The sequence below is a fragment of the Carassius carassius genome, chromosome 48 (assembly GCF_963082965.1).
Source record: "Carassius carassius chromosome 48, fCarCar2.1, whole genome shotgun sequence".
Taxonomy (NCBI): domain Eukaryota; kingdom Metazoa; phylum Chordata; class Actinopteri; order Cypriniformes; family Cyprinidae; genus Carassius; species Carassius carassius.
In genome coordinates this window covers 20833167-20851300 of record NC_081802.1, presented here as the reverse complement: position 1 = coordinate 20851300, position 18134 = coordinate 20833167, and the positions used below count along the sequence as shown (strand labels likewise).

At 42.3% G+C, this 18134-nt stretch overlaps 1 pseudogene; it reads right to left on the bottom strand.

Annotated features, from left to right (window-relative positions):
• Window positions 1–7473: 7473 nt before the first annotated feature.
• LOC132131858 (aminoacylase-1-like) lies at window positions 7474–17875 on the bottom strand (annotated as a pseudogene).
• Window positions 17876–18134: the final 259 nt, after the last annotated feature.

Genomic DNA, 18134 nt, shown 5'->3' with positions numbered 1-18134 from the left:
AAGTCTGCTGCACAGGCCATGGGACGGGTTATGGCTTCCGCTACGGTGGCTGAGAGGCATTTGTGGCTGACGCTTTCTGACATCAAGGAGTCTGAGCGCGCTGCGTTCCTCGACGCACCGCTGACTCCTGTTGGCCTCTTCGGATCATCTGTCAATGAGTTTGTGGAGAGATTCGCCGAGGACCAGAAAGCTTCGCAGGCGTTCAAGCACTTCTTGCCGAAGCGCTCCGGTTCTGCAGCTAGCCGCTCTAGACCGGCCCTACAGAGCTCTCAGTCACGCCCACCGCCTCCAGCTGCGTCATCGCGACAGCGTCAGCAACGCAGCTTGGGACCCCGTTCTTGCTCTTCAAGCCGCCGCCCCGCGTCGCGGGAGCCGCGGCAGAGGATTGCGGTGAAGCCAGAAGCCCCGAAAACATCCTAGCACTGCTGGGAAAGCGCCGGTGTACGAGTTCCGCTGCGGCCGAGCTCTCACCCAAGCGCGCCGCTGTTGCAGTTCCAAGAGTTGTGACTGCCTCAGCGTCTTCTGCAATGCGCAAGCCTGCACGAGTTCCCGCTTGCCTGCACACAAAAGCCGTTATCACGGCTACCCAGATGTTTCACGAAAAGAGTGTTATTTCTGGTGTTCCGGCCACGGCTGATGGTGCTATAAATGTAGTGACGATGCCCACGCCTCAGTGCCCATCTCCACATGTAAGCACAGCCCTGCACACAGGGCCTGCGCCCATAAAAGCGACTCAGGTCGATCGCGCGCACTGCATAGTAAGCGTGCCCACCCCTCAGTGCCCACAATTACTATGTCACACGCGTCAGGTGGTTTCTGTAAAAACGAAACCTGTGCACGCTCGTCCGGCCACGGCCGATGGTGCTATAAAGGCAGTGACGATGCCCACTCCTCAGTGCCCATCTCCACATGTAAGCACAGCCCTGCACACAGGGCTCGCGCACATAAGATCGACACAGATCGGTTGAGCGCGCCGCATAGTAAACGTGCCCAATCCCCAGTGCCCACATACACTATGTCGCATACGGCGCGTGGCTTCTGTAAAAACGAGGCCCGTGCACGTACGCTCTGCACAGGCAGACAGCGAGTTGAAAGTGGTAAATGTGCACATATGCAGCCCACAGTTACTCGCAGACATATCGAGTCCCACGGGACCTGCTCAGCCTTCCCCCAGTCGGTTAAGCGCCGGGACGGGGTCGAGGAGGAGCGATCTGCCCGCTGTGATCAGCGCGCACCTCCCCTCAAATGCGCAGCACACCCGAGCGCCGCCGTTGCCCAGTCAACAGTGCGCGCTTCGCATCCAGCCCTTAGCCATTCATGCAGATGCATGGTCAGCGCTTCCAGGGGTTTCGGATTGGGTGCTAGGCATTATAAAGAGAGGCTACTCGCTACAGTTTTTTCGACGCCCTCCGCGCTTCTTAGCGCGCGTCGAAACTACGGTCAAAACAGAAGTAGCACACATACTTCGGGCCGAAATATCAAAACTGTTGAGCAAAGGGGCTGTAGAGCCTGTGTCTCAAGCTCAAAGCGAGGGGGGGCTGTACAGCAGATACTTTCTGGTGCCCAAGAGAGACGGGGGTCTGAGGCCCATACTGGATCTAAGACAGCTGAACAAGGCATTGATGAAACGCAGTTTCAAAATGCTTACGACCAGGAAGCTCCTCGCGCAGATTCGCAGAGGGGACTGGTTCATGTCAATAGATCTGAAGGACGCGTATTTTCAAATACAGATATTGTCAAACCACAGGCGATATTTGAGATTCGCCTTCGAGGGCCAGGCATACCAGTTTACAGTCCTGCTGTTCGGCTTGTCCGTGGCTCCTCGTACGTTTACGAGGTGCATGGATGCAGCGCTCGCTCCTCTCAGACTCAGAGGGATGCGAGTGCTGAATTATTTGGACGACTGGCTGCTTCTGGCCCGATCACGAGCAGAGCTCGTGGAGCACAGGGCCGTTTTACTCGATCACCTCGAGAAGCTTGGCCTCAGTGTCAATTGGGCGAAGAGTTCGCTGAACCCCAGTTAGACGATTCTGTTTTTGGGTATAGTTCTGAACTCGTGTTCCATGACGGCGCGGCTGTCACCATAGCGCGTGTTGGGCATTCAGCGCGCAGCGAGTTCTTTCCGCTGCGGCGCGACCGTGTCGCTCAAACACTGTCAGAAGATGCTAGGCCTCATGGCCTCAGCATCTCCGGCTCTGCAGCTGGGCCTGCTCCGCATGCGCCCCCTGCAGTTCTGGCTGAAGGCGCGGGTGCCGCGCAGAGCGTGGGTGTCTGGCCGGCTGCATCTCAAGGTCAATCAGAGCTGTGTCACAGCTCCAGCACCCTGGACAGCGAACGGCTGGTACCGATCAGGACTTCCCCAAATGTGAAGATGGTGTCGACGGACGCCTCCACTTCGGGATGGGGAGCGCTGCTCGAGGGCAGACCGTCCTTTGGCCTATGGTCAGAACGGGAAAAGCTCCATCATATCAACTGTCTGGAAATCCTGGCAGTGGAGAACGCGCTGATGCGCTTTTGTCCCCAAATCAAGGACAACCACGTCTTAGTCCGTTCGGACAACATGTCTGTGGTGTCCTACATAAATTGCCAGGGCGGTCCCGAAACCTGTACAGGCTGGCGGAACGCCTCCTGGTTTGGGCTCAGCGCAACATGCGTTCGTTGAGGGCAGTGCATGTGCCTGGGCTACAGAATCTGGGTCCAGACAGGCTGTCCAGAGGCAATGTTCCTACGGTCGAATGGTCTCTACACCCGCAAACAGTCCGGCTGTTGTGGGAGAGATTTGGCCGGGCGGAGGTGGACCTCTTCGCGTCCCACGAAACGCTCACTGCCCTGCGTTCTTTTCCAAGAACGAAAGCGCGCTGTCACGGAAATGGCCGTGCTGCCCGCTTTATGCTTTCCCTCCCGTCTCCCTCCTTCCGCAGGTGATAGAACGGGTGAGAGAAACGAGATGTTCAATACTGCTTGTAGCACCTCTTTGGAAGAACCAACCATGGTTCCCAGATTTGATGCAGTTAGCAGATGTCGCCCCATGGCCAGTACCGTTGAGGAGGGACCTCCTCTCATAGGCCAGGGGTTCGATTTGGCACCCTCCACCGGAGTTGTGGTCCCTCCATGTGTGGGCGCTCAACGGTTACCCACTGATCTCGCAGTGGGAGTGCTAAATACCATCACTCAGGCTAGAGCTCCGTCGACACGACGTCTGTATGCCTCGAAGTGGTCGGTGTTCTCCAGCTGGTGCACAGCTCGAGGATGTCCTACAGGAGCTGTTGGATAAGGGCAGAGCCCCATCCACGCTCAAAGTTTATGTGGCGGCCATCGCAGCGTTTTCTGAAACAGCGCTCGGTCAGTCAATAGGAAGGAATAATTTGGCCATCCGGTTCCTTAGAGGAGCTAGGAGGCTGAATCCTCCCAGACCTCCGTCATTCCCTATGTGGGACCTCGCGGCGGTTTTGGAAGCCATGAAGGGTCCCCCTTTTGAGCCTATCCAATCAGTTAGCCTCCAGCATCTGTCGTTCAAGACAGTATTCTTGTTGGCTCTCGCTTCAGTGAAGCGTGTGGGTGATCTGAACGCGCTCTCGGTGAGCCAGTCGTGCTTGGAGTTTGGGCCTAATGACTCAAGGGTCATACTCAAACCTAGGCACGGTTATGTGCCGAAATCCCTCAACAAGCCGTTTTGGGCTCAGGTTATTGCCCTGTCTGCCCTGCCGGTGTCAGGAGAGGATAGAGACTCGAATCTTCTTTGCCCTGTCAGGGTTTTAAGAGCTTATGTGTCTCGCTCTGCTGCCTTTCGGCAGACGGAGCAGCTGTTTGTCTCGTTCGGTGGACGTTCCAAGGGAATGGCTGTTTTGAGACAGACTCTATCCAGATGGATAGTTGACGCCATAGCGTTAGCTTACGCTTCCAGGGGCCTTCAGTGCCCGTTGGGCGTCAGAGCACACTCCACAAGGGGCGTCGCCTCGTCATGGGCGTGGTCTACTGGGATCTCCTTGCAGGATATATGTATGGCGGCAGGTTGGGCCTCGCCGTCTACATTTATCAGGTTCTATAACCTGGAGGTTCCCGCATTGCAAGCAAGGCTGCTGTCGGTATAGTCGAATCAGGGCCCTGAGGGGAATTCTGAGTTCATGAGCGCTATGCGCTGCCGACTGTTATATGGGCAGTATTGCTTAAGTCCCACATTGCCACATTGGTCAGGCCTTGCCTCGGCTATGTGATGTCATATTGTCGCATCTACGGATGTTCCTAGATATGGGACGGATGGCTTCCCCACTTCCTGTCCTGGGCTCTCTGTGAGTCCCTCAGGTGACTGTGCACTGTAAATCCTGGGCGTTGCTTCAGGTTTATTGGTGTGTGATCCCTGCGCGCACGGCGTTTTACATTGGGTTCCCATAGCGTCTTAGCTAAGACGCAGTACGAGAGAGCTCTCGTAAGAGAACGTACTCGGTTACTAAACGTAACCTCGGTTCTCTCTAGAAGAGCGAATGAGTACTGCGTTCTCTGCCGTGCGTACGATTCACTCTGGTTCGCTTCGGCCATGAAATAAATCAGGTGAGTCAGCCTTTTCGAGCTCCTTTTATAGGTTGGGCCACACCCGTTTCAGTGGGAAGTGGCAAGAAGGGCGCGAAGCGCCCTTATTGGTCTGATGTTGCATCAGCCTGCGCTCGATAGGCTGTGCAGTTGCCGCAGAACAAGCCAATGAGCGAACGAGCCGTCTCGCCTATGGCTGTGTACTGCTGCAAATGCGCTTTACAAAAATACAAAATTAAGGATAATTTTTTGCTTCAGTATTTCGTGAAAAGAGACTTTTCCCGTAGCGTCTTAGCTAAGACGCAGTACTCGTTCGCTCTTCTAGAGAGAACCGAGGTTACGTTTAGTAACCGAGTACGTTTTCTATAGTCTTTGTCCTAATCCCAAATCGAACCCCGACCCCAACTGTCACTAACACCTACTGCAGTCACATACAGTAATTTGGTGGGTCACATAATTTGTTGATACATTGGCAGCACATAACATTTCAGTCCTGGGTTACAACAATAAACAGAACATAACTGTTCTCAGACCTGTTTTGTTGTTGTTGTCTGTTTTCAAAAAGCAGTCAGCACTTAATTAAGAATCCATAAGGACATAAGGAATGTATTTAGTATGTATCTGCTCTGTTTCTTGAATCCTCAACAAAAAAAGTTTTGAATCTGATCATCAAGTTCTATACAGTCTCTCCTTGCATTTGCTCAATATATTCCAGGACATTATGTGTGTGTGTGTGTATATATATATATATATATATATATAAATAATCAAATCAAATCAAATTAAAAAAAAGCCTGTCATTTTTTCATTGTTATTTACTCCCAAAATGAAAGTGAGAGTGACTTCCTGCTTAAAAAGTAATGGATACCATAAAAAAATAAATAAGTTGAGACATGCATGCATATGAGTGTGAAGTCTATGTGAAAGTGAGAGTTTATGTATATATGAGTTAAATATGTGTGTCATTGTCAGAATATATGTACGTGTCGAAAAGTAAAGTGCACATGTAAGCAGAAACATATGTATGTGAAAGGAGAATGTAAATGTGAAAAAGAGCCAGAATGAATTATAGCTTGTAGCCTACTGAACTTAGATCAGTGTGCTGACGCCCGACAAAGACACAGCTTTCTACAGCAGACAAGGACACGTGCAAACTGATTAGCTTTCACGAGTGTATGCATTGATCTAAAGAATTAAGCTTTAAAAGACGCAGGTAAACATTAAATAGTCAAATAAGTAGCTCACCTTTTGCATTATTGTTCGTGATGGTCTGGCGCAGATGCTTTTCATGCAAGATGTGAAACACAAAAGTGACATCACCAGCATGTCTGTGTTTCTATTCAACTTGTTTTAACTTGTGTTTGTTCACACAATGCTCTCCTATGACCCAAGAAGTGTTAATTGAGTATTTCTTGTATTTCAACTTCTGGAACTTCTAAAAACTGATAGATAAACACTTAATTCTTGTTACTGTCACCCTAAAATAATGGACTAGATGTTTATACAAGCTCTGTTTACGAGGAGCATGGTTGAGATCGACAGAGAAATGTGTTGTGAATAAAATTAAAAATAATTTTAATTGTTTTGTTTTATTGACAGTTTCCAATCAAGCTGTATTTTTAAAATTATGCATTGTGTGAAAAAGTTATTTGTGTATATCACAATACCCATCCATCATAAGTGGGGAAACTTTTTTTTTATGAAACTTCTTGAGCTACATTATTTATTATTAGTCATTAGCATGGTTTAAATCGTACTTATATGACCGCCATCAATTAGTAGCAGTGAATGAAGATGTATCATATCGATCACAAGTGCAGTATGGAGTACCTCAAGGCTTAGCACTAGGGCCGCTACTCTTCACGCTTTACATGTTACCCTTGGGAGATATCATCAGGAAACATGGTGTTAGCTTTCACTCTTATGCTGATGATACTTAGCTCTATATTTCTTCGTGGCAAGGCGAAACATAGAAATTTTAAAAACTAAAAGAAAGCGTTGTCAATATAAAAACTGAATGACTAAATTTTTTTTTACTGCTAAATTCCGAAAAAAAACGAAAAAAAAAAACAGAGGTGTTAATTATAGGACCTAAAAACTCCGCTTGTAATAACCTAGAACACTGTCTAAGACTTGATGGTTGCTCTGTCAATTCTTCGTCATCAGTTAGGAACCTAGGTGTGCTATTTGATCGCAATCTTTCCTTAGAAAGCCACGTTTCTAGCATTTGTAGAACTGCATTTTTCCATCTCAAAATTATATCTAAATTACGGCCTATGCTCTTAATGTCAAATGCAGAAATGTTGAACCATGCATTTATGACCTAACGGTTAGATTATTGCAATGCTTTATTGGGTGGTTGTTCTTCACGCTTAGTAAACAAACTACAGCTAGTCCAAAATGCAGCAGCAAGAGTTCTTACTAGAACCAGGAAGTATGACCATATTAGCCTGGTCCTGTCAACACTGCACTGGCTCCCTATCAAACATCGTATAGATTTTAAAATATTGCTTATTACTTATAAAGCCCTGAATGGTTTAGCACCTTAGTATTTGAATGAGCTCCTTTTACATTATAATCCTCTATGTCCGCTACGTTCTCAAAACTCAGGCAATTTGATAATACCTAGAATATCAAAATCAAATAATGAAAATGATTGAAATAATTTGAAATAATTTTCTTTTTTCATATATGAGACACAAACTGCCTAATTCAAGTGTGTTAAACTTACACTTTTGAATTAAAACAACAGTTTATATCAGCTCCTAATTGTGGATATCAGCTGATAAATAAGACTTAAAAGCATATCTAAGACATTACTGAAAGAAAGGAGCTCCTGATTCAATTTAAGCGAACATAAACGGTGATCTTCCTTATATAGGATCAGCTCATTCTTTGGTGTTATGACAGATACATTTGTCAATATGTTCGGAAATCAGCACCGTACTAAGATCCACGAGGAGCAGAAGCAGCTGTCAGAGATTCAAGCAGGAACACCTGCTCATTCAGGTACTCATTATTATCATGAAGCAGGATGGGAGTGAGATTCATCGGAGAGAAACCAATGGCAGGAAGACCCTCCTACAAATACACAATTCACAGTAATATTAACAGGAACTCATCTATAGAGGGGTATAAGAAACAAATTTAATGAAATACACTAGTTTAGGGTCAGTATGACTTTAAACATCTACACATTCAACATTATGAATCAGAAATGTTTTTTGAGCAGCAAATCAGTATATTATAATGATTTCTGAAGATGATGTGACACTGAAGACTGGAGGAATAATGCTGAAAATACAGCTTTGATCACTTTGATAAATAAATTAACTTTTTAGCATTTCACGTTTATTTTAGATTTTTTTTTTTTTTTTCGATGATGCTTCAGGTTGTTTGTTTCTGGAGATAGAAGTTAAATTGACTTACTTTCCTGATGAAGCGGCTGTCTGTGGCAGCAGGGAAGATTTCCTTTTTCACAGTCATGTTCCTGTCATGAGATGGATAGAATCACGTCTTCATATGTTCAAATAAGTCTAATGGCTCACAAAAGTTTACAACAAACTACTTTCCCTCACATGGCTTTGCAGGTAGAGCTAAATGCGTGCCACCATGGGTCGCTCTCCTCTGTGCATGTGAAATTCTGGTCCATGTGTTTCTGAAGAGCAGAAAAAAAGCAATGGATTTACAACCAAATCATGAGTCTCTTGTGCTTTTCACACACAGTTCAGTAACTTACAAGAGTGACAACTGCCTTCTACGCAGTGAGTACAGAACCGAACTAGTTGTTAATGATGTATTTAAATGCAGTCATATGTAAAATCGTACATTTTCTGTATGTGCGGTGCAAGAAATCAAAAGGTACGTTCTGACTCAGTGTTGCCATACCTTATAAAAATACCCATACTTGGAAATACCCCACATAGGAAAACACAGGTGACTGAAATACAAAGCCCAAAGGTGCTTAATGAGTGTTGCTTTTAATAAGAAGACATGGCAACCCTTTAAGAGTGCAAACATGCGAATCAGACTTCCAAACATGAAAACATGATGGTGCTGTTGATAGCTAAAATCAACGAACATAAATAGTTTTTGGTCACCGTAATATTACTTTGGTTAAAAATAGTGAGATCAAAGACGCATGATGCCAAATGCTATGGTTAGCATGGTGTCAATTAGAGGTCGACCGATATATCGATGGTCCGATATATCGTGCCGATATTTGTCAATTTTTTATATATCGTATAGGCCGATATCCGATTTAAAGTCAGGCATGTCGGCCTAAATGTTCGTTTTTTTGTTGGAAGACAGGCTCTTGGAGGTTATTGCTCACGTCTTGTTCTGCACATATTCAAATGTTTCCATATTCGCAATGTATCTGAATGTTAAACTATAATTTTTTATTTTTTTATGTAAATTAGACGGAAAAGATCATCCTCTTCACATGAGTAAAAACGTCCTTGGCATAACAGCAGAGTGGACCGGTATACTACGGTCTATTTAAACTGACCAGTGTAACCTTTTAAATGTTTGGTTGACTGTACTTTATTTTAATAATGAACAGACTGCGATGTAAGTTTGAAATTAGAATGCACTTTAGATGTTCTGTGTCATTTATACCAAACACAAATGTTCCTGGTTGCTAGTGTGTTTGCAGCACTACTATTATTTATTTTTTATATATTTTGATATTTTTCAGTTTAATTGATTTTTATTTATAAAATATTATTTATTTTATTTAAATGTATATTTAAGTTTACATTTATGTTCCAACAAACTTGAAAAATTCTGCTTGAAAAATGCTCTAAAACTTTTATGGAAATTATTGACTTACATTGACTATCAGCCCTCAGCCAAAAAATCGGCAGCACATATCAGCCATCGGCTGACCCTGACCACATGGAATAACCAGATGTGAGATGAGGCCAGCTGGAACTGTGTTTGGTGTGTAAAAATAAATCTGACCTGTGCAAAATCATATATCATGTCCTCACCAGCTTCTTTACACCAAGCTTTTATCTTCTCTTCAAACTCCTGTAAAATGAACAGAACTGGAAGTGACACATGGTGAAATAATCAGTTCACAACAAATAATTTAATAAAAAGGGAGGGGGTGTAGCTGAATTTGTGACGGGATCAAACAGACGTTCCCCATCTACCGGTCCAGATACACACCTGCAGGTTAACGGTGGGAGCGATTCTCAAGTCAAAGCTGACATCCATTTCTGCTGGAACCACGTTATAAGCCACGCCCCCTTTCACCATGGTCATGTTAACAGTGGTGACATCACCCAGAGTAAAACACTCACTGGTGTTCAGCCTGGAAATCACACGCAGGTGTATTATCAGGTTCACAGATGCATCAGAAACATGGTAAAAATAGATTTGAGGATAAAATAAACCATGATTTTAAGTTTCTTTCAATTTTAAACAACTTTTTACCTTCATTGGATTTTTAATAGTAGAAATATTTAATGTAGTTTGTCACTGAATATGAGCATGAACATGAAAACCTGTGTAATCAACTACTGTATTATACTTGTTCAAAAAGTTTCCTGTTTTGTTTCTAATAGTTCGACATCTGTATGCTGCAGCCCCACAAATAAGAGATGATGTTGCCTAATTTATATGGATCACTGTCACATGATCTTCAGAAATCATTCTTATATGCTGATTTAACGTAAATACAGTAAAAAAAACGTAAATACAGTAAGATTGTTAAACGTAAATACAGTAAGATTGTTATTCATGCCGGCGCTAATGATGTTCGACTTCGCCAGTCGGAGATCACTAAAAATAACATTAAAGAGGTGTGTGAACTTGCAAGCACGATGTCAGACACTGTAATATGCTCTGGTCCCCCTCCCTGCTTACCGTGGTGATGAGATGCATAGCAGATTGTCATCACTCAATGGCTGGATGTCTAAGTGGTGCCCACAGAATAACATAGGTTTCATAGACAATTGGACGAGCTTTTGGGGCAGACCTGACCTGTTTAAAAGAGATGGTCTTCATCCCTCCTGGGGTGGCGCCACTCTTCTCTCTAGAAATATGGCAAATAGTCTTAGTGTTTATACTTGACTAACTGGGGCCCAGGTCAGGAAGCAGACAGACTGGCTAAACCGACCGTCTGCTAGCTGCCTCCCGTCACAGAGGTCAGTTAATTCTCAGCACATAGAGACTTTTTCACCTAGATATCACACTATAGAGACTGTGTCTGTTCCCCGAACTAGAAAATACAAAAAACGTCCAAACCAAGTTAAGATTAACAATTTAATTGAGGTTCAACAAATAAAAAACAGAAGCTATATGGATAAACAAATGATAAAGCTTGGCTTATTGAATATCAGATCCCTTTCTACGAAAACACTTTTTGTAAATAATATGATCACTGATCATAATATAGATGTACTCTTTTTGACAGAAACCTGGCTAAAACCTGATGATTACATTATTTTAAATGAGTCCACCCCCCAAGATTACTGTTATAAACATGAGCCACGTCTAAAAGGCAAAGGTGGAGGTGTTGCTTCAATTTATAACAACGTTTTCAGGATTTCTCAGAGGGCAGGCTTCAAGTATAACTCGTTTGAAGTAATGGTACTTCATATAACATTATCCAAAGAAACATATGTTAATGATAAATCCCCTGTTATGTTTGTACTGGCTACTGTATACAGGCCACCAGGGCACCATACAGACTTTATTAAAGAGTTTGGTGATTTTACATCCGAGTTAGTTCTGGCTGCAGATAAAGTTTTAATAGTTGGTGATTTTAATATCCATGTTGATAATGAAAACGATGCATTGGGATCAGCATTTATAGACATTCTGAACTCTATTGGTGTTAGACAACACGTTTCAGGACCTACTCATTGTCAAAATCATACTCTAGATTTAATACTGTCACATGGAATTGATGTTGATGGTGTTGAAATTATTCAGCCAAGTGATGATATCTCAGATCATTATTTAGTTCTTTGCAAAATTCATATAGCCAAAATTGTAAATTCTACTTCTTGTTACAAGTAGGGAAGAACCATCACTTCTAACACAAAAGACTGCTTTTTAAGTTATCTTCCTGATGTATCCAAATTCCTTAGCATATCCAAAACCTCAGAACAACTTGATGATGTAACAGAAACTATGGACTCTCTCTTTTCTAGCACTTTAAATAAAGTTGCTCCTTTACGCTTAAGGAAGGTTAAGGAAAACAGTTTGACACCATGGTATAATGAGCATACTCGCACCCTAAAGAGAGCAGCCCGAAAAATGGAGCGCAGCTGGAGGAAAACAAAACTAGAGGTATTTCGTATTGCTTGGCGGGAAAGTAACATATCCTACAGAAAAGCATTAAAAACTGCTAGATCCGATTACTTTTCTTCTCTTTTAGAAGAAAACAAACATAACCCCAGGTATTTATTCAATACAGTGGCTAAATTAACGAAAAATAAAGCCTCAACAAGTGTTGACATTTCCCAACACCACAGCAGTAATGACTTTATGAACTACTTTACTTCTAAAATCGATACTATTAGAGATAAAATTGCAACCATTCAGCCGTCAGCTACAGTATCACATCAGACAGTGCACTATAGACCCCCTGAGGAACAGTTCCACTCATTCTCTACCATAGGAGAGGAAGGATTGTATAAACTTGTTAAATCATCTAAACCAACAACATGTATGTTAGACCCTATACCATCTAAGCTCCTGAAAGAGGTGCTTCCAGAAGTCATAGATCCTCCTCTGACTATTATTAATTCCTCATTGTCATTAGGACATGTCCCCAAAACCTTCAAACTGGCTGTTATTAAGCCTCTCATCAAAAAACCACAACTTGACCCCAAAGAACTAGTTAATTATAGACCAATCTCGAATCTCCCTTTTCTGTCCAAGATACTAGAAAAGGTGGTATCCTCACAATCATATTCCTTCTTAGAGAAAAATGGTATATGTGAGGATTTCCAGTCAGGATTTAGACCGTATCATAGTACTGAGACTGCTCTTCTTAGAGTTACAAATGATCTGCTCTTATCATCTGATCGTGGGTGTATCTCTCTATTAGTTTTATTGGATCTTAGTGCTGCGTTTGACACAATTGACCACAACATTCTTTTGCATAGACTTGAATACTTTGTTGGCATCAGTGGAAGTGCATTAGCATGGTTTAAATCGTACTTATATGACCGCCATCAGTTCGTAGCAGTGAATGAAGATGTATCCTATCGATCACAAGTGCAGTATGGAGTACCTCAAGGCTCAGTACTAGGGCAGCTACTCTTCACGCTTTATATGTTACCCTTGGGAGATATCATCAGGAAACATGGTGTTAGCTTTCACTGTTATGCTGATGATACTCAGCTCTATATTTCTTCGCAGCCCGGTGAAACACACCAATTTGAAAAACTAATGGATTGCATAGTCGATATAAAAAACTGGATGACGAGTAATTTCTTACTGTTAAATTCTGAAAAAACAGAGGTGTTAATTATAGGACCTAAAAACTCTGCTTGTAATAACCTAGAACACTGTCTAAGACTTGATGGTTGCTCTGTCAATTCTTCGTCATCAGTTAGGAACCTAGGTGTGCTACTTGATCGCAATCTTTCCTTAGAAAGCCACGTTTCTAGCATTTGTAAAACTGCATTTTTCCATCTCAAAAATATATCTAAATTATGGCCTATGCTCTCAATGTCAAATGCAGAAATGTTAATCCATACATTTATGACCTCAAGGTTAGATTATTGTAATGCTTTATTGGGTGGTTGTTCTGCACGCTTAGTAAACAAACTACAGCTAGTCCAAAATGCAGCAGCAAGAGTTCTTACTAGAACCAGGAAGTATGACCATATTAGCCCGGTCCTGTCAACACTGCACTGGCTCCCTATCAAGCATCGCATAGATTTTAAAATATTGCTTATTACTTATAAAGCCCTGAATGGTTTAGCACCTCAGTATTTGAATGAGCTCCTTTTACATTATAATCCTCTACGTCCGCTACGTTCTCAAAACTCAGGCAATTTGATAATACCTAGAATATCAAAATCAACTGCAGGCGGCAGATCCTTTTCCTATTTGGCGCCTAAACTCTGGAATAACCTACCTAACATTGTTCGGGAGGCAGACACACTCTTGCAGTTTAAATCTAGATTAAAGACCCATCTCTTTAACCTGGCATACACATAACATACTAATATGCTTTTATTATCCAAATCCGTTAAAGGATTTTTAGGCTGCATTAATTAGGTAAACCGGAACCAGAAACACTTCCCATAACAACCTATGTACTTGCTACATCATTAGAAGAATGGCATCTACGCTAATATTTGTCTGTTTCTCTCTTGTTCCGAGGTCACCGTGGCCACCAGATCCAGTCTGTGTCCAGATCAGAGGGTCACTGCAGTCACCCGGATCCAGTACGTATCCAGACCAGATGGTGGATCAGCACCTAGAAAGGACCTCTACATCCCTGAAAGACAGCGGAGACCAGGACAACTAGAGCCCCAGATACAGATCCCCTGTAAAGACCTTGTCTCAGATGAGCACCAGGACAAGACCACAGGAAACAGATGATTCTTCTGCACAATCTGACTTTGCTGCAGCCTGGAATTGAACTACTGGTTTCGTCTGGTCAGAGGAGAACTGGCCCCCCAACTGAGCCTGGTTTCTCCCAAGGTTTTTTTCTCCATTCTGTCACCGATGGAGTTTCGGTTCCTTGCCGCTGTCGCCTCTGGCTTGCTTAGTTGGGGACACTTCATCTACAGCGATATCGTTGACTTGATTGCAAATAAATGCACAGACACTATTTAACTGAACAGAGATGACATAACTGAATCCAATGATGAACTGCCTTTAGCTATCATTTTTGCATTATTGACACTGTTTTCCTAATGAATGTTGTTCAGTTGCTTTGACGCAATGTATTTTGTTTAAAGCACCATATAAATAAAGGTGACATTGACATTGACATTGATTTGCTGCTCAAGTAACACTTCTGATTATTATCAAGGTTGCAAACAGTTGTGCTGCTTCACATTATTGTGGAAACAAATACTTTTTTTATATAATTCTTTAATGAATAGAAAGTTAATTATTTTAAAATTAATTTATTCTCTTATTACTATTAAATAATAAAAGAAAATAAAAAAAAATTAGACAGAAAATTACACTTCACATTATCTGCCTACTTCAGATTGCAGTGTGTTTGGTCAAAACACTTTCTGAACACACTCACTAGTTTCTCTGCTGCAGTGTTCTCCACAAACCTGGAACCATAGCCTGGACTTCCTGGACAGTGAACTGTGATCCCTGCAGGACAGAGCACACGCATGTTAACACACACACACACACACACAGTAAATGTGACTGCTGGCATACGTCACACTCACACCAGGGGTTCCTCTCTCCGTAGAAGACAGTGTAGGCATTGGTTGGGTTTGCCAAACCTGTGAACAAATAAAACCGCCAAGTATCCATGTTTAAACACTGAACTGTGTGCAGCTTGAACTGCACAAAACTGGTACTATGGAGTACTTGAAGGCTTTATCTGCTCTGTTCTGAGCGCAGTTCATGTCTTTCTGTTCAGAAAGGTACTAAAGAGGTCTAATCGTTTAATCAATTTACCCCTCACTGTCTGTTAAAATCAAGTCTGCATTTTTTAAGAAAACCTGAGCATACTTCCATGACTACAACATCTAGAAACCTGGATCTACAGGTTTGTTTACCTTCATCAAGAGCAAAACCAATGTTCAGCTTTTGAAATTCAGGAAGCTTCACAAACATCTCCATTCCTTTGTGACCCCCGACCTCCTCATCTGTTAACAACATTAAAAACACCATACATTTGTAGGGAAAGTGGCTTTTCTTGCAGCACTGGTCATAATGGATACAAACGCACCAGTGGATCGTTGGCATGTTTATTTTGGCCAGACAGTCTAGAGATACGTCATGTTGCTGTATATCTTCGTGTCAATCAGCCAGTGGAAAACTGGTATTATATACATCATACACACTAAAAACTCTAGTATACAAGGAAAACATTCATTTGAAATTTAGACATAACAAAATCAATGTGAAACGCTGTTCATAAACACAATTTACTTCCACAATCAAAAGTATTTTTTAAAGTTGTGCATTGATGATTCTGTCACAATAAGACCAAGTATAACGATCGGTTCGACGATCTGTTTTCACAGAAAGTACTGCTTGTGTTTCATGAAGACTTTCATTTATATTTTCAGGTAAATATGGTGTCTTCTCTTAATAAAAGTGAGATAAAAATGTTCACAAGGGCAAAATCCAGTCATTTCAAAAGGAATCCACATGATCGGGGATTGTGAATGTAAAATATTTCCTCATGCAAACTAGATTATTAGCAACAGACAAAGGACTATCTTTGCCCTTGAAATATTACTCATGTGACATGCTGTTGAGGTCTGACCTGGGACAAATGTTAAATGGATAGTGCCCAGCAACCTTTAGTCTGCGAATGGCTTCAATGTACCTGCAGAGAATCAAAACTTATACAATACACAAACAAACTGGTGCCTAACCAAGCCATAGCTGATGATATCTGACTTTAATAGTCCAAAAGACTTCAAGCTACAAAATCTCAGAATTTGGCAGACTGTTCTTAGTCTTGTTCATGATTTCAACCAAAACGTGTAAAAATATAACCTACAACTATAGTAGTCCCTCGGTAATACTACACAAACACTGGCTTGTCAGGCCAAAGGTTTGAACACAATTTTTGGTCTGTAGCTGGTTTTAAACTCACTGTATCGTGACGCATTTCATATCCTGAGATCCTCTGTCTTAGATGTTGCCATCCGCATCTTTAACAGCAGCAAAGGGATCATATTTCCAGTGTTCCTGAAGCAGACGGACACGAAAGAGTGGGATCCTGACCCATGCGTTGGGATCTGTATGTGATTGAGGTGTCACAGCAGTACCTCATACACCGGGACCACATCAGTGTGTGAGTTCAGCACCACAGACTTCAGCTCCGGCCTGCGGCCCACCCACGTGATGACTGCTACCACCCGCCCGGGACACACCTGAGGGACCGGTTTGGGACAAGCTGTGAGGCTATATTAACATGGATGTGCATGATGAAGGACATGACTAATGTTTAAAGACTCCTCTCGTGTAGTGAATCATTACCTCCACTGTCTCGATGGGTCAAGCCAGCTCCTGAGCCATCCGCTCCAGGAACCTTACAGCAGCATCTGACAGGGAGCAGATTTACTTTACTGATCCCACAGACGACAGACACGTCTTATTTTTATATCTGTTCATTACATTTCTTGAATGCTGCTGTTAAATACACCTACTGTACCTGAAAAAATAAAGCACTGTTTGTTTTGTGTGTATATTAGCTAATATCTTTGCTCTTATTTTTTTTATAACAAAGATAAAATAAAGACAAAGATTTTCATCTCCACCCACAAAAAATTACCATAAACATCTGTTACACTTTATTTTAAGGTAAGTAAGCTACGGAGTAATACTAATTACTACAATTAATTATGCATGATTACATGCAAGTAACCCTACACCAAACCCTAACCATATAGTACGTACATGTAGTTTATTAATATTACTCAGTACTTATATGCATAATTACACTGTTACAAGGACACCTTTAAAATAAAGTGTAGCCTAGTTTGGTTAGTTGCTTGTAATTATGCATCATTTACTTTTATTATTAATAGTAAGTACATGTAATATGTAACGTGTAAGCTGCTCATTGGATACAAAAGTAAATATCATATTATGTGACTGTTTACTTAAATGAAAACATACAAACTACTGGTTCTGTATGAAAAATAAATGGCGCAGCTAAACAGAACACAAACTAGCTGATCCGAAGCTCCTGGTGTGAACTCTAAGACCCAGTCTGATACAAAGATGTTACAAGATACTTCATATTTCTGCCAAAGTGCTGGAATTCATAGCTCCTGTCGTTCCAAACATTTATGGCTTTCTTTCTTCCAAGGTCAACTAACACTTTGGATGGATTTCACCGTTAATGCATTACAACACCTTTCAGAACAAATTAGTCTTAAAACTAGCAAGCTGCCTGCCCAGGCAACATTTCTCGATGTTTTAGGGGCCAACACGTACTGTATACCTGAGCAAAGGTGAACTGGAGTCATAAACCTAAACCTAGCCGGTGAAACACTATGAAATATTCTGAGGTACCGTAGTCGGGCTCTGGGTGGACGGTCCTCAGACGCAGGTATTCTCTGAACAGAGTCACTGAAGGGTCTTCTGTCCCAGGACCGTCCTGGACTCCTCCGCCTCCGCTCGGTCCGTCTTTATCAGGCAACATAGCGCTCCACTGTCCTGAGGTTATTAGTTGTTATTATTATTAACTAACACATGGGGATCTTGAAAGTTCAAATCATGTTTCACCTCAAAATCCACATTTTATTCTGCTTAAAGGGGTTATGAACTTTTTATTAATTTGCACTGTTGTCTGAGGTCCACTTATTTTTTACATAAAAAAACATCATAATTTGGAATAGGCTATTTTCTGTCCTAGTTGTCCAGTTAAATGTGTGAATCAGTGGACGGGGCTAAACTATGGAGCCAAAAGAGTC